This window comes from Schistocerca cancellata, chromosome 4 (assembly GCF_023864275.1).
Source record: "Schistocerca cancellata isolate TAMUIC-IGC-003103 chromosome 4, iqSchCanc2.1, whole genome shotgun sequence".
Taxonomy (NCBI): Eukaryota; Metazoa; Arthropoda; class Insecta; order Orthoptera; family Acrididae; genus Schistocerca; species Schistocerca cancellata.
In genome coordinates this window covers 184,307,016-184,325,471 of record NC_064629.1, presented here as the reverse complement: position 1 = coordinate 184,325,471, position 18,456 = coordinate 184,307,016, and the positions used below count along the sequence as shown (strand labels likewise).

Sequence of the window (18,456 nt, the reverse complement as noted above, 5' to 3'; positions counted from 1 at the left end):
GAGTTCGAAAGCATTGTTGATGCGAGCTCGCAGTTCTGGCACGTTTCTTGGTAGAGGAGGTTTAAACACTGAATCTTTCACGTCACTATGCGTGAAACTTGCCCGCGTTCAACCGTTTCTTCGCTCACTGCAGGCCGACCCGTTGATTTCCCCTTACAGAGGCATCCAGAAGCTTTAAACTGCGCATACCATCGCCGAATGGAGTTAGCAGCTGGTGGATCTTTGTTGAACTTCGTTCTGAAGTGTCGTTGCACTGTTATGACTGACTGATGTGAGTGCATTTCAAGCACGACATACGCTTTCTCGGCTCCTGTCGCCATTTTGTCTCACTGTGCTCTCGAGCGCTCTGGCGGCAGAAACCTGAAGTGCGGCTTCAGTCGAACAAAACTTTATGAGTTTTTCTACGTATCTGTAGTGTGTCGTGACCATATGTCAATGAATGGACCTACAGTGAATTTATGAAATCGCTTCAATCATTTGTAATAGCCCTGTAAGACAAGTGTCTGGCGCAGTTATTAGATCGGTCACTACTGCTACAACGACATGTGATCAAGAATTAGCCGGCCTGAGTGGCCGAGCGGTTAAAGGCGCTACAGTCTGGAACCGCACGACCGCTACGGTCGCAGGTTCGAATCCTGCCTCGGGCATGGATGTGTGTGATGTCCTTAGGTTAGTTAGGTTTAAGTAGTTCTAAGTTCTAGGGGACTTATGACCACAGCAGTTGAGTCCCATAGTGCTCAGAGCCATTTGAACCATTTTTTTGATCAAGAATTAAGTAAGTTTGAACGTGGTGTTACAGTCGGCGCACGAGCGATGGGGCACAGTATCTCCGAGGTAGCGATGAAGTGGGGATTTTCCCGTACGACCATTTCACGAGTGTACCGTGAATATCAGGAGTCCGGTGAAACATCAAATCTGCAACATCGCTGCCGCCGGGGAAACATTCTGTAAGAACGGGACCAACGACGACTGAAGAGAATCGTTCAACGTGGCAGAAGTGAACCTCTCCGCAAATTGCTGCAGATTTCAATGCTGGGCCATCAACAAGTGTCCGCGTGAGAACCATTCAGCGACAAATAATTTATATGGGGTTTTGGAGCCACTTGGTGACTGTACGACACTAAGCTTACGCCTCGCCCGAGCCTGCCAACACCGACATTGGACTCTTGATGACTGGGCCGGCCGCGGTGGTCTAGCGGTTCTAGGCGCTCAGTCCGGAACCGCGCGACTGCTACGGTCGCAGGTTTGAATCCTGCCTCGGGCATGGATGTGAGTGATGTCCTTAGGTTAGTTAGGTTTAAGTAGTTCTAAGTTCTAGGGGACTGATGACCTCAGAAGTTGAGTCCCATAGTGCTCAGAGCCATTTTTTTTATGACTGGAGACATGTCGTCTGGTCGGACGAGTCTCGTTTCGAATTGTATCTAGCGGATGAAAGTGTACAGATACGGAGACAACCACAGGAACCCACGGATCCCGTATGTCAGCAGGGGACTTTTCAAGCTGGTGGCGGCCTTGTAATGGTGTGGGGCGTGTGCAGCTGGAGTAATATGGAGCCTCCGATACGTCTAGATACGACTCTGACAGGTGACACGTAGGTAAGCATCCCGTCTGATCACCTGCATTCATTCATGTCCACAGTGGATTTCGACGGACTTGGGCAATTCTAACAGAACAATGCGACACCCCACACGTCCCTACTAGCGACCTCCGCAGAGATTACGAAGCGACTACGCTAGCGCACCGTTTCAGCATGGTGCGTTGCATTGGAAGGAAAGCATACTATATAATCTCTTGAAGTCTGACATTTTCCATTCGTGTAATGGTTTCTAACGATAAATACGAACATTTGTTACTCATATGTACACTGGTGGACTGTGTGATTACATTTACGTTTAAGGTACGTAAAACATGTATTGCACAGATGAAATATTTTGTAATTATTTATGTAACGTCAATTTATATGTACAAGTGTTGAAGTACATAGTAATCTTACCTTTGTTAACAACATATAATCTTTTATAGGCTATGGTTTGAAAATGTACGTCATGGTCCGATACAAGTCGCCACACTATTATCACAACTGTGGCGTGTGGTGTCACCGCCAGACACCACACTTGCTAGGTGGTAGCCTTTAAATCGGCCGCGGTCCGCTAGTATACGACGGACCCGCGTGTCGCCACTGTCAGTGATTGCAGACCGAGCGCCGCCACACGGCAGGTCTAGAGACACTTCCTAGCACTCGCCCCAGTTGTACAGCCGACTTTGCTAGAGATGGTTCACTGACAAATTACGCTCTCATTTGCCGAGACGATAGTTAGCATAGCCTTCAGCTACGTCATTTGCTACGACCTAGCAAGGCGCCATTATCATTTGCTATTTATCCATATGATGCATGTACTGTCAGACCGATGTTCACCAATTATGAATTAAAGTTAAGTATTCCATCAGCTACGTACTTTATTTGCTACTATAAATTCCCTTAATGCTCCAGACCTCACGACAGCCTGCGTGAGCTTAAACGCGTGCCTTTCGGCTACCAATCATAGTGGCTTGGCTGTCTTGCCAAGTCACAACATGGCGGATATTGGAAAATATAAAAATAAGTTTGCATCTGTCGACCAAATTCCGTTAATAACGACGTATTGAGTTTTACCTACAACGAAGTCCTAAATCCAATCAAAATTCTGGTTCGATGCTTGGTAAGCTTGTATTTTGTCCACTAGACAGCACTATGGAATTATATTGGATGCCTTCCTAAGGTGAAACAACACGCCATAGAGTTCGGCGCTGTCGTCTACGACGAGCTGTATTACATGGAAGACCAGAGGGAATTGAGCTTCGCAAGATCCCTTTTGTAGAATCATGTGAGTTATTACAGAGGCGATTTTCGTTCTTCAAAAAACTCATAACGCATGGTCGTGTAACATGCTCCATAATTTTATAATATATTGACATCAGTGATTTTGTTTTATCTCTGAAACTACGCTTCTTGACCTGCGCTTTTCTCCAGTTACTAAGTACGCATCGTTGCTCCAGTTACCTACCAGAAAGTGCTGAAGGGAAGCAAACCTCTTCTCACAGTACGTACAGATTTTCACTGCAACATCAGTCTAATCGAGTGGTTCCCAACAGGTGGTCCGCGGAACCCCAGGGGTCCGCGAGCTATGCCAGAGGTGTCCGCAAGATGCTATTAGAATAAAAAATATATGTAATATATTTCGTATGATAACAGATTTCTTGTTTTTGCAGCTTCCTGCATGAGCAGAGCTTTATCGAACGCTAACTTCTGCGTCTAGCAGATTTTGAGCAATAATCAAAATTTAACAATAACAATGATGGCTAAATTGAAAAAGTTTTAAGCTCAATATTTTCTCAATAATGAATATGTCAACGTTTTTTCTAAGTACCAAAAATATAAAACGTATGAAGAGAATATTAACTTGGGTTTTTTAGGTATTTGATACTGTGATTTGACAATTTTAAAATTTTGTTGGGAACCCCTGGTCTAATCCATTGCCTTTATACTGTCGAACGATTGCAGTTTATTTTTTGCTCCGCGATCAGTTAACTCATTATCGCCGGCCGCGGTGGCCGTGCGGTTCTAGGCGCTTCAGTCCGGAACCGACCGACAGCTACGGTCGCCGGTTCGAATCCTGCCTCGGGCATGGATGTGTGTGACGTCGTTAGGTTAGTTAGGTGTAAGTCGTTCTAAGTTCTAGGGGACTGACGACCTCAGATGTTAAGTCCCATAGTGCTCAGAGCCATTTGAATCATTTGAACCTCATTATCTGCCATTTCTACGCTCGAGTGATGATTAAAAGGAGGAACCGAATACGATTTTCCGCAGTGAAACAATTTCGGAAGACCTAATTCGGTATTTGGCCTTCTCTCTGTAATCTTCCTTTCCGGTACAAGTGTCATCAGTGAGTGAGAGTCTGAATATGTACTTTCGATCCGCTTATTGGTTTTATGTAAGACCAAAACGTTTTGGACAGCAAAATTTTACGTTGGAATTAACTGAGCGCTAATTGCATTTCTCCCTTTGTCCATTTTGGCTCCATGCATGTTTTGTTCATCAATAATGCTATTATTGTAGTACATATTGTAGTACTAGTACATAGGGCGCGCACTATCTCTGACGCAGAGAGTCTACCCCAGGAATTGGAACACCTGAGAACTGTATTTCGAAAAAATTGGTACTCAGAGTGGCAGATTCAACGTGCTGTCCGCCCAACCACTGCAGCACAACCTGTTGAGATGGATGAAGTCATGAGGGGGGAGGTAGGCACTGCATTTATTCCATACACAGGCGCACTCTCGGGGAAAATCGCCCGCATTCTGAAGAAACACCAGGTCGGAACTGTGTTTTGTCCTCCAAATAAAACTCGTGCACTGGTGGGTAGCGCCAAAGATGACCTCGGTTTGAGGAAGGCCGGCGTGTACCAGATTCCGTGTCAATGTGGCAAGTCGTATATTGGTCGGACGATGCGTACCGTCGAGGATCGATGCCGTGAACACCAGAGGCACACTCGACTGATGTATTCGAGCAAGTCGGCGGTCGCTGAACATTGTTTGTCGGAAAATCACGCCATGGAGTATGACCGCACGAGGATTCTGGTACAGACGTCGAGATACTGGGACAGCGTTGTTAGAGAGGCCATCGAAATTCGCACCAATGACGACCTCATAAACCGTGACTGTGGCTATAATCTTAGCAAGGCTTGGGAACCAGCGATTGGGTTAATCAAGAGTAAATCGAGCAAACGTATAGTTGTGACGACCACGGCGGACAGAGCCATCACACCGACGTCATCTCAGACGCCGTCGCAATCTGTTCCACCGCGCGACCGTGGCGCGGGGCGCGGACGGCGGAGGGAGCGCGCCGCGGGCGGAGGGTATTTAAATCGGCCGCCGCCGCGACCGAACCCAGTTCCCTCTGAGCAGCCATAGCGTACGGATCTCCGTGCCGGCACGTTCACAGGAGCTCAGTCCGTCAGTTCACCTGATGATGGCGACATGTATGATCGCCGAAATATTGTGCCTGTTGGACACTATAGACCGGCAGCACACCCGTGGATATTTTGATTAATAATGCTATTACTTCACTTAAACTCTCAATAAGGCTCCCTGTGCTTTCGTAGCAACGCTCTAAATGGCTATTAAACATCGACATTGCTTTCCTATCTTTCACAACCTTGCTGGACACGTACAGGCCTAAGGTGTATTGTGCAATGCCTCTGAATTTTATCCATTTGTGGTCCACCTCCTGGTGCAGCAACGCCTGCAACGGGAGGAAGACTTCCCGACTCGTCATCTGTCCAACCCGATGCCGCATCTACATGGAGCTCCTGCCAAAGCGCATGATCATGATAACGCCGATACCACACCTGCAGTAGCATGAGACACCCACGCACCCGCTGATCGTCCCCTGTTTCCGCGCGAAGTGGAATGTGATGACCGTGATAATACTGATGAGTGTAACAATTGCAAAACGGTGAAGTGCACTGAAAATCTGGTCTTTCTGCCAAATAAAAAAACAATATTTCTAGCATTCCTAGCCCTACCAAAAATTAAATCCAACTACATGCAGAAAAAATTTGTAATAATTTGGAAGGTGATGTCCAGCTAAGTCATTTGGAGGATTCCAGTGCACTGCAGGTTCTTCTTAGACATTCTACATCTACATCCATCTACATCCATGCTCCGCAAGCCACGTGACGGTGTGTGGCGGAGGGTACCTTGAGTACCTCTATCGGTTCTCCCTTCTATTCCAGTCTCATATTTATTTTATTTTTTATTTATTTATGCATTTATTTTACCATTGTTCGTGGAAAGAAAGATTGTCAGTATGCCTCTGTGTGGGCTCTAATCTCTCTGATTTTATCTTCATGGTCTCTTCGCGCTATATACGTAGGAGGGAGCAATATACTGCTTGACTCCTCGGTGACGGTATGTTCTCGAAACTTCAACAAAAGCCCGTACCGAGCTATTGAGTGTCTCTCTTGCATAGTCTTCCACTGGATTTTATCTATCATCTCCGTAACGCTTTCGCGATTACTAAACGATCCTGTAACGAAGGGCGCCGCTCTCCGTTGGATCTTCTCTATCTCTTCTATCAACCTTATCTGATACGGATCCTACACCAGTGAGCAGTATTCAAGCAGTGGGCGAAAAAGAGTACTGTAACTTACTTCCTTTGTTTTCGAACTGCATTTCCTTAGGATTCTTCCAATGAATCTCAGTCTGACATCTGCTTTCCCGACGATTAATTTTATATGGTCATTCCATTTTAAATTACACCTAATGCCTACTCCCAGATAATTTATGGAATTAACTGCTTCTATTTTCACAAGTTGCGACATCGTCGCGAAAAAATAGGACTTTGTTTTTATGAAACAGATCTGATGATGGTCATTAAAGACCGAAACCGGTAATCTGTTAACAAAACGTCTGTGACCATAGACGTAAATTAAAGGAAACTTACAGCTCCTTCCAGTTGCTGACCTGCATTTTGCGAGAGTTGGGCGTCCCGAAGGGAAGTCTAGTACATATCGTACAACTGGTGCCTTAGACAGGATACTTTTGAGAGTAAATAATTTGCCAGCAGAGTTTAAATTATTATGTGACCTCGTTCAGTAGACGTTCACGAGAAGAACTGAATCGTTCGCCATTGGACTTTGTAAAAGCGTATGGACGCGTTTTCTTCAATCCATCCCTGCCCTCTCCAAAATGCTTTGTTCGTACTCGAAACATGTAAAAGGATAATGGTACTACAGATAATCGCTGCTCGAAGTAAACTGTCTATGACTGAAATACGAGCTGAGTGTTCATATGGCCTGTTTTCAGAAACCTTATCGTAGAAACGATAAGTTCCCACATTTTCCTGCGAGAATGTTAACAGTTACTGGCCACTATGAGGCAATGCCTGCCATCGAAATTACAAGTAGAAAACTCACTTTGACTAAGGTGACACAGCTATGAGACAAGCACATGGTCGTGGTAGAAGTGGAGGACGTGCAGACAAAGTGGGTTGTAGTAAGTGTATACATGCCGTGTTCCCATCCCGCCGTACCTTATGTACAGGGTTATTACAAATGATTGAAGCGATTTCACGGCTCTACAATAACTTTATTATTTGAGATATTTTCACAATGCTTTGCACACACATACAAAAACTCAAAAAGTTTTTTTAGGCATTCACAAATGTTCGATATGTGCCCCTTTAGTGACTCGGCAGACATCAAGCCGATAATCAAGTTCCTCCCACTCTCGGCGCAGCATGTCCCCATCAATGAGTTCGAAAGCATCGTTGATGCGAGCTCGCAGTTCTGGCACGTTTCTTGGTAGAGGAGGTTTGAACACTGAATCTTTCACATAACCCCACAGAAAGAAATCGCCTGGGGTTAAGTCGGGAGAGCGTGGAGGCCATGACATGAATTACTGATCATGATCTCCACCACGACCGATCCATCGGTTTTCCAATCTCCTGTTTAAGAAATGCCTAACATCATGATGGAAGTGCGGTGGAGCACCATCATGTTGAAAGATGAAGTCGGCGCTGTCGGTCTCCAGTTGTGGCATGAGCCAATTTTCCAGCATGTCCAGATACACGTGTCCTGTAACGTTTTTTTCGCAGTAAAAAAAGGGGCCGTAAACTTTAAACCGTGAGATTGCACAAAACGCGTTAACTTTTGGTGAATTGCGAATTTGCTGCATGAATGCGTGAGTATTATCTACCACCCAGGTCGCACATTGTGTCTGTTCGCTTCACCATTAAGAAAAAATGTTGCTTCATCACTGAAAACAAGTTTCGCACTGAACGCATCCTCTTCCATGAGCTGTTGCAACCGCGCCGAAAATTCAAAGCGTTTGACTTTGTCATCGGGTGTCAGGGCTTGTAGCAATTGTAAACGGTAAGGCTTCTGCTTTAGCCTTTTCCGTAAGATTTTCCAAACCGTCGGCTGTGGTACGTTTAGCTCCCTGCTTGCATTATTCGTCGACTTCCACGGGCTACGCGTGAAAGTTGCCTGCACGCGTTCAACCGTTTCGTCGCTCACTGCAGGCCGACCCGTTGATTTCACCTTACAGAGGCATCCAGAAGCTTTAAACTGTGCGTACCATCGCCGAATGGAGTTAGCAGTTGGTGGATCTTTGTTGAACTTCGTCCTGAAGTGTCGTTGCACTGTTATGACTGACTGACATGAGTGCATTTCAAGCACGACATACGCTTTCTCGGCTCCTGTCGCCATTTTGTCTCACTGCGCTCTCGAGCGCTCTGGCGGCAGAAACCTGAAGTGCGGCTTCAGCCGAACAAAACTTTATGAGTTTTTCTACGTATCTGTAGTGTGTCGTGACCATATGTCAATGAATGGAGCTACAGTGAATTTATGAAATCGCTTCAATCATTTCTAATAGCCCTGTAGATAAACTCAGGGCTGTTGCTCTGTACGGATGAGGTGCATGGCTCTTTGTGGTAACAGATGCGAATGCAAAATCCTCTCTGTGGGACAGTAGAGAAACTTACGAACGAGGCGAGATACTACAGGATGCAAAGCAGGAACTAGAACTCATTGTTTTAAAACTAGAAGGCCATCCGCATACATTCGAGGGACCAACAGAAGTAACTACTAACATACACGTCACTTCAGCAAACCGCATGGCAGCAACTGAGGTTACTAGATGACAAGTGCTCCAGTACATAACATCCACTGACTACAATGCAATTGTCATCGAAGTAGAAAGGGGCAATAATAGAGGACTACAGAGGAAAACATGATTGGGTTTGACATCAGTCGATCGGATTGGGGTGGCTTAGTTGCCGACATTGCAGCATTCCCAAAGGAATTGGGGTGCGCACCTACTAGCCGAACTCTTGCAAAGAAAAGAACACATTTATATCCCTAAAGCAGTCAGGCTGCAATCCCTTGGTGCCCAGAACTTTCCTCGCTGAGGTGAAGGGTAAGATTAAAAGGAAAAGTATATCAACGTGCTTTAGGGTAATCAAAGCACACATAGAGGCTCCGTGAATAGAAGGCAATTAAGATACACTACAAAGCACTGCCTCAGAAAACTGAAGAACTGCACTGGGAGAAGTCTCTACGAAGGTAACTGCAATTTCACGTGACCGTATAAGCTATTGACTGAAAGGTAAAGGGATCTACTGTCGGCCGGTCGGAGTGGCCGAGCGGTTCTAGGCGCTTAAAAAATGGTTCAAATGGCTCTGAGCACTATGGGACTTAACATCTATGGTCATCAGTCCCCTAGAACTTAGAACTACTTAAACCTAACTAACCTAAGGACGTCACACAACACCCAGTCATCACGAGGCAGAGAAAATCCCTGACCCCGCCGGGAATCGAACCCGGGAACCCGGGTGCGGGAAGCGAGAACGCTACCGCACGACCACGAGCTGCGGACTCTAGGCGCTTCAGTCTGGAACCGCGCGACCACTACGGTCGCAGGTTCGAATCTTGCCTCGGGCATGGATGTGTGTAATGTCCTTCGGTTGGTTAGGTTTAAGTAGTTTTAAGTCCTAGGGGACTGATGACCTCAGAAGTTAAGTCCCATAGTTCTCAGAGCCCTTTGAACCATTTTTTTAACCTACTGTCGTTTCCACAGTTCGTGAAGAGGATGGCTCAATGACGGCTGGATGGAGGAAACCAGCAGAACATCTGCTAACCACCATATTTCCTGATGATAACACAGACACAGATGCTTAAATACACGCACAACTTAGAAGTCAACTAGATGATGATACGACAGGCAGATGCTGGTGATACCTTTCGCTCAAGAAGAAGTTACTGTCACAGTTTCGAAGCCCAAAACTCGGAAGGTATCTAGACCGGATGACGTCAATGCAGAGGTCGTGCGGAGGGTAAGCCCACTAATAGTGCCCTATTTGACAGCAATACTAAACTACGCGTTGCGGATAGGTAGGATACCGGCGATATGGAAACAGCTAGAACAGTAGTGATTAAAAGCGAAAAGGATAATGACCCGCCATCAGAGAAAAGCTATATACCTATTTGCTTATTAAACGTCTTCACAAAAGCTCAAGCGTATCTGCTCTGTGATCGGTTGCAGGGAGCTCTTGGGTTTAAACCAGTGTCCATATACACTACTGGCCATTAAAATTGCTACACCACGAAGATGACGTGCTACAGACGCGAAATTTAACCGACAGGAAGAAGATGCTGTGATATGCAAGTAATTAGCTTTTCAGAGCATTCACACAAGGTTGCCGCCGATGGCAACACCTATAACGTGCTTACATGAGGAAAGTTCCCAACCGATTTCTCATATACAAACAGCAGCTGACCGGCGTTGCCTGGTGAAACGTTGTTCTGATGCATCGTGTAAGGAGGAGAAATGCGTACAATCACTTTTCCGACTGTGATAAAGGTCGGATTGTAGCCTATCGCGATTGCGGTTTATCGTATCGCGACATGGCTGCTCGCATTGGTCGAGATCCAATGACTGTTAGCGGAATATGGAATCGGTGGGTTCAGGAAGGTATTACCGAATGCCGTGCTGGATTCCAACGGCCTCGTACCGCTAGCAGTCGAGATGACAGGCATCTTATCCCCATGGCTCTAACGGATCGTGCAGCCACGTCTCGATCCCTGAGTTAACAGATGGGGACGTTTCCAAGATAACAACCATCTGCACGAACAGTTCGACGACGTTTGCAGCAGCATGGAATATCAGCTCGGAGACCATGGCTGCGGTTACCGTTGACGCTGCATCACAGACAGGAGCGCCTGCGATGGTGTACTCAACGACGAACTTGGGTGCACGCATGGCAAAACGTCATTTTTTCGGATGAATCCAAGTTCTGTTTACAGCATCCTAATGGTCGCATCCATGTTTGGGGACATCGCGGTGAACGCACATTGGAAGTATAATATATTTGTGCAATGAATATCCGTTTATCATCTGCATTTCTTCTTGGTGTAGCAATTTTAATGGCCATTAGTGTAGATTCAGCGTCGGCCTGTTTAGCTGGGTGGTAACGCGCTCACCTCCTACGCAAGCCGGCCCGGGTTCGAATCCCGGCCGGGTTGGAGATTTTCTCCGCTCGAGGACAGGGTGTTGTGGTGTCCTCCTTCTCATCATTTCATCCTCATCGCCGGCGTAAAAGTCGCCCAATGTGGCGCCGGCTGAAATCAGACTTGCACCTGGCGGCCGAACTTCCCCTGATGGATGCCATACACTCATCTCTATTTTTTTATAGATTCAGAAAATGGTAGTATACAGATGATGTAATTAATAGAGCTCTTAGGGTTGTAGAAAATTCAGCAGTGAAATATGCATTCGCACTCATGATTGACGTCGCAGGCGCATTCGATACTCTTTGGTGGCCTGCGACTTTCGCATGCCTCTGAGATCTTCGGGTCCCCAAACGTCTGTATAAGAGCTTTTTAGACTATTGCAGTTTATGTAGTGTCCAGTGGATTGCGGGGCAGAGTAAGGCAATCAAAAAGTTTATTAAGGGCTCTCCTCAATGCCATTGTTCTACGATCTTAGCACTGGAGCACTGTTATTACTGTTAGACGGGTCAGATGCTATTAAAGATGATTTTGCATACGGAAACGAAATCCTAGTAGTTGTGTCTGCAGACTTCAGAGTGAGACTTAAGGAAAAGGTGGATGAATTGCTTGCTCAGATGCGGCATTGGTGCAAGAGCAACAAGCTGACTATATTGGGCCATAACACCACATACTTACCTCTGAAGAGAGGACTTTCTCTTGCCAGAACTCCTTCCATCAGACTTGATGAATATCTGTAAAACGCAGCACTGCTTGTAGATATTTAGGCATTCTTCTATACAAGAAAAGGAACTTACCACAACATGTAAGATCTGTTATTCAGAAAGCTCCCAAAATAATTGTGAATAAGACTGCCCATGCTGGCACTGTTGACTATAAATTTATGATACATGTGGTGCGGTAGTGTCACAAAGGTATCGTCAACGTCATTGTGGTATTCGCTGCCAGCGTCTGGGTGCATCACACTCGTCTAGGCAGCTACAAACTAATATTGCGACGAATTCAGCGGAGCATACTTCAGAGGCTCACCGATGCCTTTCGCACTAATTCTGTCAGGAATTTAATGCTGACTCTCAGGATATGTCCGATGAATATCGTGGTACGTTATGGGTGATTCCCATTGATCAATTCCCGGTGGTTGGGAATGGGGAAAGCAAGGAGCCCAAGTGTGTAAACCGTCACCGGATGTTCTTACCAGTAATCCTGAGATGAGATCGTGTCATGCGACGTAAAAATGGCAGTAATTCCCCCTTCCCCTCTCTGGACCAACGAGAACCATACAATCCCTTCTCCTCCCCTTATCATCTTATATCACTGGGACACTCGTGTGGCAAAGGTGACTCAGGACCTGCAGAGTATCGGAAAAGGATGTGTCTCTTTGTTAATAACAAATTACAACACTTTAGGTGTTTTGTTAATAACAATATTATGTGACACCAGCAGATATCACACTCAGACAGATACAGGATGACAATTATTGAACTACACTACTGGCCATTAAAAATGCAACACCACGAAGATGACGTGCTACAGACACGAAATTTAACCGACAGGAAGAATATGCTGTGATATGCAAATGATTAGCTTTTCATAGCATTCACACAAGGTTGGCGCCGGTGGCGACACCTACAACGTGCTGACACGAGGAAATTTTCCAACCGATTTCTCATACACAAACAGCAGTTGACCGGCGTTGCCTGGTGTAACGTTGTTGTGATGCCTCGTGTAAGGAGGAGAAATGCGTACCATCACGTTTCCGACTTTGATAAAGGTCGGATCGTAGTCTATCGCGATTGCGGTTTATCGTATCGCGACATTGCTGCTCGCGTTGGTCGAGATCCAATCACTGTTCAAAAATGGTTCAAATGGCTCTGAGCACTATGGGACTTAACATCTAAGGTCATCAGTCCCATAGAACTTAGAACTACATAAACCTAACTAACCTAAGGACATCACACACATCCATGCCCGAGGCAGGATTCGAACCTGCGACCGTAGCGGTCGCGCGGTTCCAGACTGAAGCGCCTAGAACCGCTCGGCCACTTCGGCCGGCTCCAATGACTGTTAGCAGAATATGCAATCGGTGGGTTCAGGAGGGTAATACGGAACGCCGTGCTGGATCCCAACGGCCTCATATCACTAGGAGCCGAGATGACAGGCATCTTATCCGCATGGCTGTAACGGATCGTGCAGCCACGTCTCGATCCCTGAGTCAACAGATGGGGACGTTTGCGAGACAACAACCATCTGCACGAACACTTCAGCGACGTTTGCAGTAGCATGGACTATCAGCTATCACTATGGCTGCGGTTACCCTTGACGCTGCCCCTGCGATGGTGTACTCAACGACGAACCTGGGTGCACGAATGGCAAAACGTCATTTTTTCGGATGAATCCAGGTTCTGTTTACAGCATCATGATGGTCGCATCCGTGTTTGGTGACATCCCGGTGAACGCATATTAGAAGCGTGTATTCGTCATCGCCATACTGGCGCATCACCTGGCGTAATGGTATGGGGTGCCATTGGTTACACGTCTCGGACAACTCTTGTTCGCATTGACGGCACTTTGAACAGTGGACGTTACATTTCAGATGTGTTACGACCCATGGCTCTACCCTTCATTCGATCCCTGCGAAACCCTACATTTCAGCAGGATAATGCACGACCGCATGTTACAGGTCCTGTACGGGCCTTTCTGGATACAGAAAATGTTCGACTGCTGCCCTGGCCAGCTCATTCTCCAGATCTCTCACCAATTGAAAACGTCTGGTCAATGGTGGCCGATCAACTGGCTCGTCACAATACGCCAGTCACTAATCTTGATGAACTGTGGTATCGTGTTGAAGCTGCAACGGCAGCTGTACCTGTACACGCCATCGAAGCTCTGTTTGACTCAATGCCCAGGCGTATCAAGGCCGTTATTACAGCCAGAGGTGGTTGTTGTGGGTACTGATTTCTCAGGATCTATGCACCCAAACTGCGTGGAAATGTAATCAGATGTCAGTTCTAGTATAATATATTTGTCCAATGAATACCCGTTTATCATCTGCATTTCTTCTTGTGTAGCAATTTTAATGGCCAGTAGTGTATATGAAATAAAATCGTCATAAGTTCTGAACGGTTTGTGTTAGGACGTACAAACTACACGGTTGGCCGTGGGGCATGATGGGAATTAGTAAGCGCATGCGCAGGCTCTTTGTTGTTGTCGGCCATTTGCACGTGAAAATGTCGCGGGGCAACGTGTCTGAGTGTATAGCGCTTGTGAAGGCCAGCTGTGCAAGCGATAACGTCCCACCTGCTGCTCAAAGAAAGTTCGCGACCGAGTTCAATCTGAGGACAACCGCTCCGAATGTGCTAACAATCAAGAATTTGATTCGCAAGCTTGAGAGTGCGCGTAGTGTTCGTGGCGATAGTATTGGCAATGTCGGTAGTCCAATAAGGCTGAAAACGCCTGAAATCATCGAGAAGACATGAGCTGTGTTTCAAACCAGCCCCAGGAAATCGATCAGACGAGCTGTACAACAGGTGGGAATCAACTGGGAGATACTGTGACAAATTGTTGTTGAAGACCTGCATCTCTTCCCATACAAAATTCAAACCCATCAGCCATTAAGCCCCAGGGCGATGGAACAGCGGCTGTGTTTCGTTAACACCATTGTCCACAGAACTGGCGAACAGAACTTCGATGTGAATATCGTTTGGTTAGTGACGAAGCCCCCTTTCATTTGGATGGTTTCGTCAATAAGCAAAATTGGGGCGTTTGGGGGACTTAGAACCCGCATTTTGTGATCGAGAACTCTCTTCACCGTCAATGGGTGACTGTGTGGTGTGCAATATACAGGGTGCGTCAAAAATGTATACACACTTTGAACTGTCATAGACAATTTATTTCCCGTTCTAAAAGGTTAAATATCAGTGAGAAAGTAGTTTTATGTTTCTTCAACAGGTGGCAGCAGTGGCAAGGAAGTAACTACAACATGGCGGACGTGCGTTTGAGCTTTGAAGCGCGGAAGCAGATAATTAAGTGGTACTGGAAGTTTGAGAATGTAGCTGCGGTTCGAAGACAGTGGAGAAGTGAGTATGGCACAGAACCACCTTCAAGGTTAACAATTACACGTCTACGAGGCAAATTCGAAATTCACGGAACAGTGTGTCATGGGCATAAAGGTCGATCAGGGCGACCTCGTACAGCTGTGAGTGATTATTCCACAACTGCGGTCTTGGAACTATTTCAGCTTTCGCCTCAAAAATCTTCAAGGCATGCGGCACGTGAGAGTAATGTAAGTGATAGTAGTGTGCTATGCATTCTGAAGAAAGGCAAGTTTCGTGTGTACATTCCAAGGCTGGTGCAACAGCTAAGTGATGACGATCCAGATCGAAAGTTAGAATTTTGTGAATGGGTTCAGGGGATGGTGAGACGTGAACCGGGATTTATGGGTAGCATAATTTGGTCGGATGAAGCCCAATCAAACTCAGTGGAACTGTCAATAAGCACAATTGTATGTACTGGGCTGAAGATAATCCTCACATTGCAGTTGAAAAGGCTGTTAATTTGCCTGGGGTAAATGTGTGGTGTGGTTTGTCTGCAAGGGGACTCATTGGGCCTTTCCGCTTTGAAGGTACTGTTACTAGAGAAACGTACCTAACAATGCTTGCTGACTACATATTCCCTGCCATTCTTGCATTATACGGTAATGATGAGTTTTATTTCCAACAAGATGTGCCCTGCCACACTATCATTGGGACGTACGAGCATACCTGGATCACAATGTGCCAGGCCAGTGGATAGGACGCAGGGGACGAATCGAGTTTCCTGCACGCTCTCCAGACCTCACGCCGCTGGATTTCTTCTTATGGGGCACAGTAAAAGATGAGGTGTACAAACGTAAACCACGTAACCTGGACGCACTTTGGAGTGAGATTCAGGCAGTGTGCCAGAAATCTCATTGGACACTTTGGTACGATGTACGGAACCAGTGGTGACTCATACTCAGAAATGTGTTGATGCTGAAGGCCACTAGTTTGAACATTAATCACATTTGCAAAGTACATTTATTTTTCCAATTGGACTTTAAGCTCTCCAATTCCAGAAATTTAACATTGTAGAACGGGAAATAAATTTTCTATGACGCTTCAAAGTCTGTATAAATTTTTTTTGACACACCCTGTATATTCCTTGATGGCACGGTGAGTACCGAATGATACGTGAAAGTTTTGGAAGATGATTTCGTCCCCATTATCCAAAGTGACTCTCATTTCGACAAGATGTGGTTCATGCGAGACGGAGATCGATCTCATCGAATCAAGAGAGTGTTTGATGTCCTGGAGGAGCACTCTGGGCTCCGTATTCTGGCTCTGGGGTATCCAGAGGCCACTCGCATGATCCTCGATTGGCCGCAATATTCTCCGCATCTGAACACATGCAACTCCTTTTTGTGGAGATATATTAAAGACAAGGTGTACAGCAATAACCCCAAAACCAGTGCTGAGCTGGAAACAGACATTCAATAGGTCATCGACTGCATCGATGTTCTGACACTTCAGCAGGTCATGCAGAATTTCGCTATTCGTCTGCGCCACATCATCGCCAACGATGTCAGTCATATCGAACATGTCATAACCTAAATCCGAATATCTGTAGTGACGTTTACATGTTGAATAAAGTGTGTGCACGCCGTAGTTTGTAGCTAACTTATTATTTTCTTAATATCGTTCAATAATTGTCACCCTGTACGTAAGTGTTCCCATTTTCACGTATTTTTTCGTAGTTTCCCCAATTTTACATATTTTTCACCCATTGTTATATTTTATAACTAGATGCGCTCTGCGACATAGGGAGAAGTTATGTCTACTTGCTTAAAACAAATTAGGGCACTCTAGGTTTATTTGTTCAATATTCCGAGGCAGAAGCAAAGACCTCACCCAGACAGGTAATATGTAAGAACTCAGAGTTTTGTGTATCTTCCGCAAATCTACGCATGTTTACCGATTAATCCACAATTTTACCTATTTTGTCCACTAAAGTAAGACTGTTCCCGACGTCGCGTCGATGTCATGATGCTCTCAGGCAATTACAGTGCAGAATTAGATATGACTGATACTGAGGCAGTCGTCTGCAACTCCATATTTTAGAACTGGAGGCACTCTAGAGCAAAGGGAGAGGTTGTGTCTATTTGTATCATGTTACGCCATTTGAGGTCTATTTGTTTAATATTTCGAGGCACTAACAGACGCGACACCCAAACAGATAATAAGTAAGTACTTTGAGTTTTAGGTATTTTCCACAATTCCGCGCTTTCTATCCGATCACGAGAGTTATATGTCAACACTGCGTCGCATCGTGTCACTACGTCACGTTGCGTCGCATCGACGTCATCATGATGTCAGCTTTGGTCCCAGTTTGTGTATCATTACTAGTGTGTGACGTTATAGTGTTAGAAACGAACACGTTTGCAGAAATAGTGCCGTCATAGAGAATTCTACAAGCCAAAGATATTGTATAAGAAATACCACACTACATTACTAGATTATGTGACGTCATAGTAAAATTCTTATGCTTCCAACCAAAGATGTAGCACACCTCTAGATGGAGTCGTCCAGTATCCGCAAGAACCCTGGCGAAAGTCATGTCGCCTGTTGGAGGGTAGATCACCACCCTCAGACTCCAACGTGATGGGACGCAGCAGCGAACGCCGATGACCGAGCACACAGTGCCCTGCAATAGCTGAGAAAGTTGCAGTTGGTGTCTAACAGTAACGGCCGAGAGATTTCGCGCCAGACCTGAAGTCGTAGGTGGAAATATCGAAGTATGGCACAAGCATAGTTTATGAGGATCTCCTCACATGTATTCTCCAAATAATGTCGATACGGCATGGAACTTCGTGTACGATCGTGACTACCTGGTCACGAATGGGCGTGATCAACATGTCTGTTTAACACTGTGCAATATCATCTCCCCAGGAGTGGTAGACAAATTTTCACGATGTATGTGTAATCATCTCTAACCTAGTACCTGTCACAAAATGGCGCTCAGTCGTCCAGGGAGAGGGCGTCCAGCCACAGCAAGAAACTGTCGTAACTTGGCGACACTTTTGCAGACATATGCTGCTGATAGTTTAAGCGCCAAGCACTCATTATCTCTACCCCACTATAATTTCTCTAAGGAAACCAGTCGCCGGCCGCTGCCGCCGAGCCGTTCTAGGCGCTTCAGTCTGGAACCGCGCGACCGCTACGGTCGCAGGTTCGAATCCTGCCTCGGGCATGGATGTGTGTGATGTCCTTAGGTTAGTTAGGTTTAAGTAGTTCTAAGTTCTAGGGGACTGATGAAATGGCTCTGAGTACTATGGGACTTAACATCTATAGTCATCAGTCCCCTAGAACTTAGAACTACTTAAACCTAACTAACC

At 45.9% G+C, this 18,456-nt stretch overlaps 1 non-coding gene across 1 annotated transcript; it reads left to right on the top strand.

The window, feature by feature from the left end:
• The first annotated feature begins 563 nt into the window (after positions 1-563).
• On the top strand, positions 564-647 carry Trnas-gga (transfer RNA serine (anticodon GGA)). Its single transcript is given in 2 exon segments — positions 564-603; positions 613-647. It is a non-coding gene; the product is annotated as a tRNA-Ser (tRNA).
• Positions 648-18,456: the final 17,809 nt, after the last annotated feature.